The 14342-nt window shown below is 45.1% G+C and overlaps 1 long non-coding RNA gene across 1 annotated transcript; it reads right to left on the reverse strand.

Moving 5' to 3' along the window:
* Positions 1-10678: 10678 nt before the first annotated feature.
* On the reverse strand, positions 10679-13443 carry LOC144123193 (uncharacterized). Its single transcript, XR_013313036.1, has 4 exons — positions 13382-13443; positions 13089-13151; positions 12616-12656; positions 10679-11823 (listed from the first exon to the last, which is right to left on the reverse strand). It is a non-coding gene; the product is annotated as an uncharacterized LOC144123193 (long non-coding RNA).
* Positions 13444-14342: the final 899 nt, after the last annotated feature.

Genomic DNA, 14342 nt, shown 5'->3' on the forward strand with positions numbered 1-14342 from the left:
TCAGCGACAATTTTAAGGAAAAGCATTGGGACCGGGCTACATAATGTTTGGAATGCTTCTACAACTTACTGAGTTCACATCCACGCGGAAAATCCTCGTTCAAAAAGCTAGGCAACGTTTATTAAGTCGTTCAAATTTGCAGCACTGCAAGCGGGAAAAGAAGATGGCTTTGTCATCATGCCGAATGACGGCCTCTAGGAAAGAGCTACTGAAATTATCAAGACTAACCTTCCATCTGTAGGCTTCCACTCCAAGAGAAAACTTGGAATAATTGGGAAAGGTGCTTAGTGAAGCTGAGGCTAGATGCGTACAGATCTATTTTTTCTCCACGAAAAACACACATGCAGAATTGGCCACTTAGCGTAATTATGTCCAAAAGGTACGCGTGCCAACATGCGGCTAAAGATTTTTTGGGGAATCTACTGTACAGATCATTTAACAGAGAACGTTGGGCGTGGAAACACTTGGCTAAACCCTATAGGTAGCGACCGTTATATCTGATCCACAGAGGTGGCGGCCGCCGCAAACAGATTGCCTACCACAAGATCAGGCTCGTAGAGACGTATTCCGTCACAGACAGCATCAGTAGGATGGCAGCAGCCAACGCGCTGCTACTGCACCACTGGGCGCTAACGGGAAGGCCCTCAGCTGCACCACTAAGCAGCTCCACCTTTCATAACGGTTGCACAGGCAACAAGGGGACCTCCGCATGCAACGACCGCCGCCTCCGTAACGGCGGAAGCGCCAGACATTGACTACCACCTGCTTAATCTCTGCGAGAGGTGACGCTGTCTTGGAAAACACTGGAAATGACAGAAACACAACCGCAAGCTGAAACAGCACATAGCTTGCCTAATGGTGGAGGTGGAGCCCTCCGACGTGCAACTCGCGAAGGCCAAATGGTACACCTGGTGCGACCGCCTACAGGGTACACTGGGCCCAGCTAACAAGTAGTCCATCCTCCGTGCCGTCCCTCGATCTCAAGTAGGCCAAGACGTCGACAGGTAAGAAGATTCGCACCCTTTTGCATACAAAAGCGCTGATGAGACCAGCCTCCGGAAACAACTTCAGCAACAGTACTTCGGACCGTCTCCGCTGCTACCATGACTATGTAAACGAAAAGGAAATCACTCCATTCGACGTCTACATCAAGGAATCCCAGGTGAGCGCGGCCCTGCTCTAGATAACGATAAACACGACACTTGGCACTGACGGCAGAAAATACAGGGTACTAAACAACCTAGACTACTGCGCTATCGTCCAGCTAAAGGCTTATTACAACACCCCTTAAACGAGCGGCTCACTCCCGCAGAAGAGGAAGCATGCGAACGTCACCCTCATCCCTAATCCGAGCAACCTCTTCTCACTGCTCAGCCTTCGCCCGATCTCTCTCCTCTGACATATAGGCAAACTGCTAGAACACCTAGTACTCACCCGCCTACATTCGCTCCTCGGGTGACTCGCTCCTTCACGAGCACATTCTATGGCTTCCGACAAGGACTCTCCCATAATGGCTTACGGCTGCAACTTAAAATTAATGTCCCATCACTTGACCATTGACAACCTCGCCTCTTCGCACTCAGTTGTACGAATGTGGTACAAGTACGTAAGCGTCCTCCTCGCAGAGCGCACCGACACTGTTGGCCTATGGCATGCCAGCACGAACACGATGCCCTTGACGGCCCGGGTTACCCTCAGGGGTGGGTACTCTAACAATGCTCAATGTCGCCACGGCAAGGCTACTGCCGCTCCTAGACCGCATTCTCCACATTCGTCATATCTTGTACTCAGACTATGGAACAATTGAGGTCACGGAGGGCTCCGAAGGGAACGTGCGAAACAGGCTCCAGGAAGCCGTAGATACAGAACGGAGGCACGTGACTGGACCTTCGGGGCAGAAAAGTCAGAAGTTTTGGTCGTCCACATGCAGTGCCGACAATTGGACAGGATCCTCGCGACTTGCCTCCATCTTGAGAGGATACTAATATCGCAAGTGGAACGCGTCCCTAGTCATGAGCCTCTATTTCGAGGCCAATATCAGAGCCACTCAGATGATACACCTCCTCCACAAACAGATCACACAGATTACGCACATCATACGACGCGTATCCAATCGTCGTAGCAGCCTCAGACACGAAAAACTGCACATCGTGCAACCACTCATCAGCCGCCTCACGTGTACCACACACCCTACCACAGTAGTGTTGAAATCTGGGTCAGTTGGTACATGTTCAGGAGTAAAACCAGTAAAAAAAAAAACGGCACACAGCGAACAGACGAGGCACTTTTTTTATTTTTTTCCTGAAGGCAGCGAACGCCGGGGAGTTCACCACGTCCAGTGAAGCACAAAACACGAAGCCAATCATGCAATCGTCTCACCTGCCTCCAACACTCGGATTTCCAAATCTTGACTATCCGCTTCCAATGCCCCGACGATGGTTCCAAGAGGCCGAAGAACGCGACGAGCTCTTTGGGCGCCGAATTCACCCTGAGGCAATGGGACAGAGTCCGCGCTCGGCAAGTGATGATGGCAATTGCGCTGACACAAACCGTTGCCTGATTCTCGGGACCGTGCACACTTAGAAAGATACCCAGCGAAGAAGAAAGGCATTGCAGTAGTGTTGAAATCTGGGTCAGTTGGTACATGTTAAGGAGTAAAACCAGTAAAAAAAAAAACGGGACACAGCGAAGAGACGAGGCACAGTCGTCGTGTGTGTGCCTCGTATCTTCCTGTGTCCCGTTTTTTTTTACTGGTTTTACTCCTGAACCCTACCACAGGTTTATCCCTGATGAAAGGCAACGTTTAAACGTGCTCACTCGATCGGCTTCAAAATGGATATGGGGCGACCCTCACACGCCAAAACGCAGCGCCTGCTCCATGTAAGAATTCGCTGTTCGTTTGAAGAACTGAACAGACCACAACAGGCCGGCCTGCTTGCCTGGCTGAGAGGCACACGCACAAGCAGAGCCCTCCTCGTCCGCCTTGCGCACAAGGCATACAACCCACCTTCTCCACCCGACCTGGTGCCCCAGGCGCCCACGCTCCTTGCGAAGATACAGGAGGCCCCAATTACACAAAACATACATCTCTTTCATCAGAGACAGATTACGTGTCAGAGTGCTGGCACTGACGCGCTTCCTCAGAAACGTTCCGTCTACGCTCTCCACTGGCGTCGCCAACTAATCCGACAAGCCGGCCATGTGCATGATGCTCATGAACGAGGATAGCCATGTCCAAACTGCCCCATCGACCGCCTTGACTTCGAGACGGTCGGTAGAAGAGGCGGCCATTACCCTCTCCGTACTAAAAGCCGCATCATGCCCACACCCTCACGAGCACACTACATGCCGTCAGCAACACAACGGCCACCGGGTGTGGCTATGCATCGAGACTGCTGACTCCTCAGCCACAACACATATATATACTGTAAAACCTGCGTGATTTCAGCACACCCGCCCTGGTAAACAACTCGTAGCCTCCAAGGCACACGTCCCTTCCTCCGGCTCTCCGACTAGTTAATTATGTTATCTGTTTTGCTAATGGCGTTGCCGTCTTTGTCTGTTAACGCATACATCTGGTTTTTACGTATGCCTAGTTTCCTCTTCACTGCTTTTTGGCTACCTCCGTTCACTCTCTTCATATTAAGCTTCCATATGTCTGCTACCTTGCGCTTCTTTAAGAACTTTGATAGCTCTGCCAGTTCGATTTTCTCTGTAGGGTTAGGCGTTTTCATGCTTTGGCGTTTCTTAATGACATCTTTTGTCTCCTGAAATAGATTTCCGGTATCCTGTCAAACTATCCTACCGCCTACATTTCCTGCACACTACTTAATGATAGCGGTGAGATTTTCTTTCGTTTTTAGAACGTTAAGATCGTCTTCCTCAGTTAAAGCCGAATATCTGCGGTTGCAGCGATATCGTGAATTCTTCTACTTACTTTATTATAGCTTACCCTTTAATCGGCTTCCGCTTCTGTAGTTTCTTTCGTTTCCTATTAAGTCTCAGCTAATTCTAGGTCTTCCTATTCTGCGGTTCATAAGGAATAATGGTAACCTGCCAATCACGATCTGAGAGAACCTGCCAAATGCACTCCACCCCATGCTCATTCTTCTAGCTATTACTGCAACGCACTTCTTCGAGGACCTCCACATTGTGCGCTCTTCAACGGCCACTTTCTGTTATCTCGTTTCCGGAAGAAGGTATTCATGATCCGTAAATTATTTCTCTCTGCGAACTCTACTAATAACTCCCTCCTTCTATTCCTGGTGCCTATGACCGCCCGGCCTCCGGCCTGCTTCTTGTCTGCCTTCGCATTGAAATCGCCCATCAGCACACTGTACTGTGATTTTACTTTGGTCACTGCCAATTCCACGTCTTCGTAGAAACTTTCAACGATCTGGTCATCATGGCTGGATGTAGGCGATAACGCCTTCATCATCTTCAGGCTTTACTTCTTATTAAGTCTAATTACGACAGCTTCCACCCTCTCATTAATACTATACAGATTTATATTGTGTCCTCTATGTTTTCTTTTTTACGTATCTTTATTCAACCTGTCAAACGTTACACTCTTATCAATAAAATTCGCCATTTTGTTTAAGAACAATTGTTAATGCTGGACTTTTAACCTTGCGTCAAACGCCCTATTTTGAGCCACAAATCTTACAATCGCTTTTTGCTAACTCCAACTGATATTCATTCACTCGACCATTGCTATCTTTAAATCCTAGGACCTTATGGAGAGCGACGGTGCCTGCATCGATACCAGGATGAATAAAGCAACATTCCGGGTTAACATGATCAGTTAATTCAACAGTTTTGTCACACACTGTACATATGAGATCTTCTTTATAATTTCCTCTCTGCAGCTTCGCGTTCTAGGCGAACCTAATCTAGCTGCAAAGAGTACGGCGCTGCCTTTTGAGTTATTATAGTAAGATTCCTTCCTGATTGAAATTTTATAAAAATTTCTCTACAGTTATGCAGTTTGCATTTTTTTTCTAACCATCCTAATAATCTGCGCAATTTACCTGGCCCTACAAGTTTTATATTTCTGCGGATATTGTTCCGGCATACTGGTTATATTCATAGTCCTTTTTCACCATTGTGGGCCTACGCACTTTCGTTATAAGTATTGAAAGATTTTTCAGCCCACTTGTTAGCGCCTGCTTTCCTCAGGCATTCTTCTTATATACTATGTGAATAACTTTATTTAACAAAATATACTATAACATAATGCATACCTATTGTGATATAACGTCTTATAATAATATAATATTAAAATATACATTATAATAACGGGTACCACTACTTCTACAAAATTTAAGAAGCTAGCAAGATTTCAAAATCTAATGTTACAGTAATCTCGAATGCTACGATACATCAGCCTGCACGTGCAATAAAGCAAAAATTTGGTTTGTTTAAAGTGGGGGTGCCACTCGGAGCGAATGCTCCATGTTAAGCTACATTCGCGTGAATATTCTGCTGGTTCTTCTTGATCAAACAACAAAATGCAGGCATCATTCGATTGCTAAGTCTCCACCCTTTAGTGTAGCTTTATTATCATCTGCAGAAAATGTGGTATTGCAGATGATGAAGTCGGTAGTTTCGCTGACGTGACCTTCTTCAGAGAGCAATTCTGATGAAACAAATTCAATATAATTATATTGTTATAAACAGTTTCCTTTGGTCTACGCAAATAATAGATGTTTATCTAGCGTCATATAGTCTCAAAGAGTGCGTTCATTTAGCCGTATTTAATGGGGAGCCTTTCAAATAGAGCAAAAATTTGAATGTTTTGTGCTTGAATGTCTGCTTTGCGTCGGACAGCACAAGATCAACATACTTGGGGCAGACAATATTCTAGTGAGGTCTGCGATTTTTAACATATTTATCTTAATTAATTCGTTTTTAACTGCCTTTCCAGTTTGAAGGTCGTGAGGCAGCCTGTCATCTATAATCGTTTACCGTTACTCAACACTGCTTCTACCGAACTAGCGTTTCTGAGCGAAGCATCGTGAAGCAGCTACCCAATATCTCTATATGGTGGGCGGCGCCGCCATTTGCATGCTCTTGAAGCATCAGTCCTACAGATTTTCAGTAAACCTGTAGGCAAAGCTGCGCCATCAAGCCTTAATATGTGGCTTCGTGCAAGGCCTCTGATGGTACAACCGGAAAAGTGGAAAATGCTCCTTCTGCTACTTGCATATAAATTCAACGTTATTAAACACGTTCAATTATGAGATTCTGCTGGTAATTGGTGCTGGTTTGTGAGCAACGTACGTCCGCTCTTTCACATGCTCTATGCGAGAAGTTTTCAATTACTATATCCTGTGGAGCTTCAGTGAACGCGTAGCCGAGTAGGATGTTTGAATATATCCAGGAGATTTCATCAGGCATTGAATCACATCAGGTATTGAATTGCGGAATGCATCGGCTTCCATTTTGTGTAGCGTATTGTTTTAAAACTTTTGAAGGTGTCTAGTATTTCGTGACGCATGTCTAACGCTTCAAATATGCTCTGATTTATTGTTTTTCTCAAATGTATTTCTTCAATTATTTATTACATTCATCAGCTTCAACTAATATCAGTGAAAATGGTTGATTTTTTTTCTGAGCTTAATCAATTAAGTTATACAGTCAGCAATGGGCCGCTTTCGTATAGGGCTGCTCCATACAAAATTACAGAGGGCAATTCTGACTGCTCCTATGCTTTCAATGCGAATGCATTGTTTTTACTTTTATTTCGTCCTAATTTTATTTTAATGTATTTTTTGCCTTCTAATGACGCACATACGCGTTAGCATTAGCATATAGTCCAATAGCAACAAACATTGCAGCTTCACATTTGTTCGCCAAGCAATGCGGCTCTGCGGCCTATTGGCTGCGTGCTCGCCTCGCAGTCTGAAAGTCCTTGATTCGATTTACAGCTCCCAAGAAAGAAGTGTAATTTTTCTCTGATACAAGGGTGACATCATCTGGAATCTCTGGGACCACGGCCGCTGCCCAACGCCGACACCGTGTTTTGTTGGCGCTGAGCCGTATGATCGTTTCACATTAATACCTTTAAAACCATCAAAATCAGTCTGACTACGCCCACAGCAGGTCAAAGGCTTGTCTCCTATCTCTCCATCGGCGGCCACCGCGTCTACATATTTTACATATTTTTTCTTAAGGGATAAAGGTAACCTGGCAATCACGATCTGAGAGAACCTGCCAAATGCACTCCACCCCATGCTCATTCTTCTAGCTATTATTGCCACTGCATTACTAGTTCCACTACGAGAAAAGCCGGCGGCATGTGTGATTGTGTGTGTGTGTGTGTGTGTGTGTGTGTGTGTGTGTGTGTGTGTGTGTGTGTGTGTGTGTGTGTGTGTGTGTGTGTGTGTGTGTGTGTGTGTGTGTGTGTGTGTGTGTGTGTGTGTGTGTGTGTGTGTGTGTGTGTGTGTGTGTGTGTCTAGGTACTCGCAGATGGTAGACAAAATCTCACCAATGGCAAGAAATATAGGGTGACGTCATCAAGCAGCCGTGAGACGACCACAGCAAGCCGAGCACTGCCATTTCAGTAAATCGTATATAAGTCGTTCTACTATATATAACGGCCACTGCCCAACCGCGACATGGCACCTGTTCTCACATTATTCGTACCAAAATTGTGACGCAACCGTTCGTCCTACAGTGGTTCGGGTGGTGCCATACGGTTTCTCGTTCCATATAGCTGACATGTGCTAGTCACGTTGGAGGCTGGCTTGCGTAAGGAATTCGAACCGACGGCATATGTACATTTAATGAAAGCCTTCCCGATTTTTGTATCAAAATTGTGGTGAAAACGTTTGTTGTACAGCGCTGCGGGTTGCGTCATACGCTCATATTTCGTTTGTGCATTTCATGGCGGCCGGTAGCATGTGTGCTCCTGCAAGGAACAGAGTACCGTCGTAGTTTTCGCACTCCAACGCGGATGTAGTTTTAAGTGTACCTATTGAGAAATTTTAAAAGCTCCGCCAGTTCGTTTCTGTAGGTGGGGTTATTCATTCGTGCTTCGGTGTTTTCTAATCAAATCTTTCATCTGCTGAGAGAGCTTATTGGCATCTTGCCGAACCATCCTACAGCCTACTTATAGGACGCATCCCATTATGATAGAAGTGAGATTATAGTACATTGCTTGGGTGTTAAGGTAGTCGCTATCCTGGAGTAATTACTCACTGGCATTCACCCGAGCGCAGCCATAGGGCTAAAAACGAAAGCAATACAGCTTTCTCAGAAACTTCGTAGTTAAACAAAAATTGGTCTTTGTCCGGGGTTCGAACTAGGCACTGCCGCTTCACCGCATCAATCGCCCTACAAACTTAGCTAACCGGGACTTTTTTCCCTTTATTGCATGGAAATAGTGCCGAAAAAAATCTGAGCATGTTTATGCCAGAAAACACCACGCCACCATACCCCTGCACGGCCCCACCTTCCAAAACACCAAGAGCCTTTGAGGCACACACATCCATTCAGATAGGGGAGCCAGCGAGGTGGCTCTTCCAGGGCAGCATATACTCCCCGCACCAAAGCGCAGCAAAGCTAACCGGGAGGCCAAACTTATGGTGGGGCGAAAGCGTTTTGATCATTCACTCGAAGAGGGCACAGGAAGAATTAGTCATTAAATGCGACGCTTCTGAGAAAGCTTTATAGCTTTCCTTTCAAGTCGCATTGCAGCGCTCGGGTATATGCCAATGTGTGATTATTCCTTTCTTAAAAATCTACTCCACCTTAGAGTATTCACCTAAAACATTTGCCCAATTAAGGGAGTCGAGCTCAGTTAAAGCCAAATATCAGTTCTGCAGCGATATCCTAAATTTCGTTACTTTCCGTCTTACTTCTAGCTCCTTAAATGACAACTGCATAAGTTTTGGAAATCGACTCGGATGTGTGAAACTTGCAGGGAAAGCATACGTTTCGAAATCGCAAAAAGGCTAGCATTCGAAATGGTTGCGTAATCGCCGATTGAAATCGTGACAGGCTTCTAGCTTCTCCGCAGCGCACAGCTTCAAGTGTAGGGCGCGTGATGACCTCATAGAAGTTAGCGCTACGTTTGCAACGCATTAAAGCTTGCTTGGAAAAAAAATCAACGCCACTGAAGACAAAGCCCGCCCAGTGTTGTTTGTCAGCATCTAACGAGGCACGTCAGGATGTAGCTGACGGCAGCGGTAATTTGAAATTTAACCTACCGTATCGTCACATCGAACTTCTTGGCACTCCTCTGGTGCTTTGATGAGATGCGCAAAACTGAATCGTTGATATTGTCATTCTTTTAAATGCTAGCGCAAAAACACTTCCCATGCCTCAACAACATAGTATTGAGATTCGAATCGTTGCATATCGCGGAATTCTCAAAAAGCGGTGAACTTGTCCTTTAGTGGGCTTCCTGCTCACTAGTTTCTTCCATTCTCCCTTCAAGTCTAAGCTACTTCTATGCCTTAACATCGTAGAGTCGTTAGAACGCACATTTCCGCGGACCTCCACAACCTGCACGATGCCAAAGTGTGCGCATAGTGTGGAGTCTATTTCATTTTCTCTCACCATCGGCGCTGTTCTACATCCACCTCCTGTTCTCTCGTCTGCTGAACAAATTATTCATGACAGCTGAATCATTTCTCTCTGCGAACTCTACTAATAACTCCCCTTGCTATACCTAGAACCTATGACATAACCACCTACTGCCTAGTCTTCAGCCTGCTTCTGCCTACCTTGACATTAAAGTCTCCTATCAGTACAGATGACAGTGGGTTTACTTTACTGGTTTATGGGGGTTTAACGTCCCAAAGCGACTCAGGCTATGAGAGACGCCGTAGTGAAGGGCTCCGGAAATTTCGACCACCTGGGGTTCTTTAACGTGCACTGACTTCGCACAGTACACGGGCCTCTAGAATTTCGCCTCCATCGAAATTCGACCGCCGCGGTCGGGATCGAACCCGCATCTTTCGGGCCAGCAGCCGAGCGCCATAACCACTCAGCCACCGCGGTGGCTTGGGTTTACTTTACTAAGCGCCGATTCCGCGCCTTCATAGAAGCTTTCAATGATATGGCAATCTTGCCTGAATGTAGGGGAGTATGCTTGTACCGCCTTCAGTTTGTAGTTTCCAATAAGCCTAATTATGATAACTGCTACCCTCTTGTTAATAGTGCATAATTTCGCTCTGTTTATCAGCTATATCTAGATTGATGAGGAATTTCACAACTATTTATTGTCTGCCCGCTAATCACGATAGCGTAGCACATGCCCTCGCTTTAGCACTGTATATACCTGATCTCACCTCCTAATCTCACTAACCACTATTGCGTTCCTTGTAATAGCCGCTAGTTCTATAACAGCTCTGCTACTCTATCCTCACTGAATAAAGTTCTGTCGTCAAACATTGCGGGGTTAAGTTTCCAATGGAGACCTGTCCGCAGCCTGATTTTCTTAGGACGCTCCCCTGCGTCCCAGATATGGCTACCGAATTGTTCAGTAGCTCCCCAACCGCCGGAGACTTAGGACCGAGGGTTATTCGCTGTATTCTTATCAGAGGTTGGGAACATGTACTACACCACAGTGGCCAAATCCTCTTCTGATAAGGAAGCGCGTCTTCGATTCTGGTCACCATGATCAGGCTACTCATTAGGCCTCTTTATGCAGTTCACCGACATGTTTTTATTTTTCTGGTGGAGAATTGCGCTGCACTTGGATTCCAGCGCTGGTCGTCTTGCACGCGGGGCAGATGCCCCGCCCCTGCTCCATTGCTGCAGCTATAACTTAAGAGACAACAATTAGACAGAAAAGTCCGGAACGAGCCACTGCGTTTCACGTGTGAATAAATTGCCTTGTGTGCCATCGTCCCCAAAGAGTTTGCAATTAACGATAGCTGCGTGCTCCTATCATTTTATGCATGTTGCGGTATGCACTACTGTCCTAATGTGGGCAGTTAAAGCAGAATACAGATCCTTAGGGGGTGCAAACAGCCGACTGTAAAGTTACGCCGACTTGGTAGCTAAGAATAGCGTCACTACAGCTCGTCTCCTCGTTTGTTTTGAATTTGTGCTATGCGGCGTTCCCAGACATAGTTAATTGCACTAAAGTTGCGAGGAATTTATGATTGAATGGATAAAACCGGTGATTACGTCATACACGTGAATGGCGAGAAGCCCGGCGTGAGCAGCATAGCAGCGAGAGTGATGAAGGCACTTAAAAATACCTGCTTCCTGGCACAAGAGGAAGCGTCAAACCTTGTAGTACTACAGTCTACTACTAGGACATGGTTAGAAAATTAATTTTAATATGCTGCTTCTGTACAATAACGGCACCCAGCAAAAAATAGCGGGAAAATTTTGCGTCCTTAGTTCCGAGTATACTGTATTGCGTCAGCAGCAGTAAATGAATTCGAATGATATCAAATAAAACGTAATTTCACACACAGATCAAGTTCTGCACATTCTAAATGACCAAAGATTGAAGGACAGAAACTAAGAAGGATAGAGTTTCTGCTTTCTTAACAAAGTAAAAGGTGTACACAAGTACTTCAATCAAACGTAAACTGCTCGCTGTTTATTCCTCAGCGCTACCTTCCTCTAAGCCTGTCGATGCCGTGAGCTGCTGCACCTCCCATGACGCCGCGAACCACAGCACCGACCGAAATTCCGAGTTCTGTTCATCTATTATGTCTTTCGCGGCAGCGACAGCTTCCAGGGCTTCGGCCACTTGCTGCTGGGCTTCATCGCTGTCGTGGGACACTTTGCCTTGCCGCACACGTCCGAGCGTTTACAACTTACGTCCAGCCTTTTCAGCAGCAGCCGTTGCCTCATCTGAAAATTGGAACTTGTGTGAGACGAGAGAAGATTTTTACCATGATGATTGACTCGATTTATAGAAAATAATAAAAAAAGGCAATTACCTATTGCAGCATTCGATCGACATTTTTCGCTCACATGCCCTCCACTTATGAATTCTGGCAATACAGCAAGGGAATAAAAGCCTGGTTGTATTCAGTTCAAGTCGCCAGAGCAACACCCTTTCTAACATACAGAATTGTGAAAAGCTAGAAGCGACCTGAGTTATCATGAGTAAAATCTCCAGAAATATCAAGCATCCCGCTGCCAGTGAAGGCGTGAGAAAACAAACATCAGTAAAGAGGAATAAGCGAGAAAGCAATGAAGGTGGCAACAAGAGCAACGTGTGGAGGGATTCAAGCCTGGCTTTGTTCTAAATATGCTTCTTCATGGCCTTCAACTGTAATTAATAACAGCGGAAAATTCTATGATGTGAAGCCAGCAACAGTGCGGAAAACGAAAGCTCTGCACAAAATTGGGATGTGTTTCGGAAAGAAAATTCTTGCTAGAATAATCCGACGGCGAATTTATGTGAGCAGGACCGATTTAAAATGCATAAGAGAAGGGCATTTGCCTAGAAGAAAAAGCCGGACTGAATATAACAGTGATACTGCGTCCATGTTCTGACAATTCCCGAAATCTATATGTGTTATCTGTCAATGTTATTGTGCATATAAATATAATTCGACACAATAACGTGTGTTTATAACTAGACTTCATGATATGTAGTTGCTGTAGAGAAACTGACAAAGCGAACTTTGAAATTACCTTGATATTCTGGTGAGAGCCGCATTCCAAGGGAGAGAACACTACAGTTAAAAAAATATTGAAAATGATTAGCTCATTCATATTTCTGAGAAAGGCATGCTGCTCTTAATCATGCAAAGCATGCACGAAAATTCAGAAATTTGTACTTACACATTGGCTGCCCCTTATTAGAATCATGTAATATAAAACGTTTAACCGCATTAGTCACGAGCAACAAGTTTGTTTCAATAAATTACTTCATTGATTCAAAGTAAATAACCGGTCCACTGTTCCAACCATTAGCTTGAAATGGTAGTAATAATCTACCCGATGTTTACTGTGGCAACCGCAGGGCGGCAAAAACACAAAATTAAAAGGAAATATTTTGTGAGAAAGAAAAGCAACAATATAATGACACCGCACATTTTAAATGGTCGTTTTTACTACACGTTTCATTCCGGCACAACAAACAAAAGAGAAACACAAGAACTTACAAACCACCGTTGTTAGACCCAGGAACGTGAACCACAGGGCTGCATTCATGATTTCCTCGACCTGAAGAAAAACTGTATGCTTAAGATTAGGCCATGTAGATCATGCGTGCTGATGGCACTAAATTGTTAATGCTTATATATCCTCGATAAGGCTATTGACGTTGGCCAAAATTATTACTACGTGTTTGAAATGTAAAGTTGTTGGAACATTTTTTTTTCATGGTAAAAGATTCTCTCTACATGAATCATCCAATGAAGCGTTCCAAGATATTTGATTAAAAGCTCAAATTACGGAGTAGGCTACGCCAGTTGTACTGGAATGGCACTGCTCCCTTGCTGGCGAGTTCACTAAGAGCTGCCTTACATCGGCTGACTTCGCGATTATTTTTACCACCCTAAGGACGCTGGAAAAACCCACCTCTCTAATCTTTGCAGCACTGTTCATTGCATTGGTCCGGGAAAACACACATACTTTCCTCGCGGTTTCAGGTGGTGTCTCGGCTTCGAGTCAATAGGCGAGCGCGTGTGTAGAGCTCCTAACACAAAGCTTCGAGAAAGATAGCATCCGACTCGACTATGTTGGGAAGCTAGAAAGCGTTCTTATGCTAAGGCTCATCTCGGAAAAACCCTAAATGCTTAGGTGGTCACTCCCAATTCACTCCGAACCTGTACCATACCAGTCCCAGCCTGAACGAAACAGAAATTTCGACATTGAAAATATTGCTTCAAATACTGAGCACAGAAAAATTCGCTACGTATGCAAGTTGTAGAGAGCGATAATTCACTGTGAAATCATCATCAGCCTGCCTACAACCACCACAGGGCAAAGGCCTCTCCCATGTCTCTCCAATTGAACCCTGTCCTTTGCCAGCGCCACCCACCTTATGCCTGCGAACTTTTTAATCTCATCAAGTAACAAAAGAGGATGTAATGAAAGCATTAGGACCAATGCAGAGAGGAAGAGCAGCTGGTGAGGATCAGGTAACAGAAGATCTATTGAAGGACTCAGGGAAAATTGGGCTAGAAAAACTAGCCGCCCTCTGTAGGAAATGCAATATGACCTCGACTGTACCAGAAGCTTGGAGGAACGGAAATGTTATTTTAATTCACAAGAAAGGAGACGCCAAGGAGTTGAAAAATTACAGACCGATCAGGTTACGAACCGTTGCCTACAAGGTATTTACTGAGGTAATCACTAATAGAGTCAGGGCAACCTTAGGCTTTAATAAACCAAATGATCAAGCAGGCTTTCGT

The sequence above is a fragment of the Amblyomma americanum genome, chromosome 3, assembly GCF_052857255.1.
Source record: "Amblyomma americanum isolate KBUSLIRL-KWMA chromosome 3, ASM5285725v1, whole genome shotgun sequence".
NCBI classification, from domain to species: Eukaryota; Metazoa; Arthropoda; class Arachnida; order Ixodida; family Ixodidae; genus Amblyomma; species Amblyomma americanum.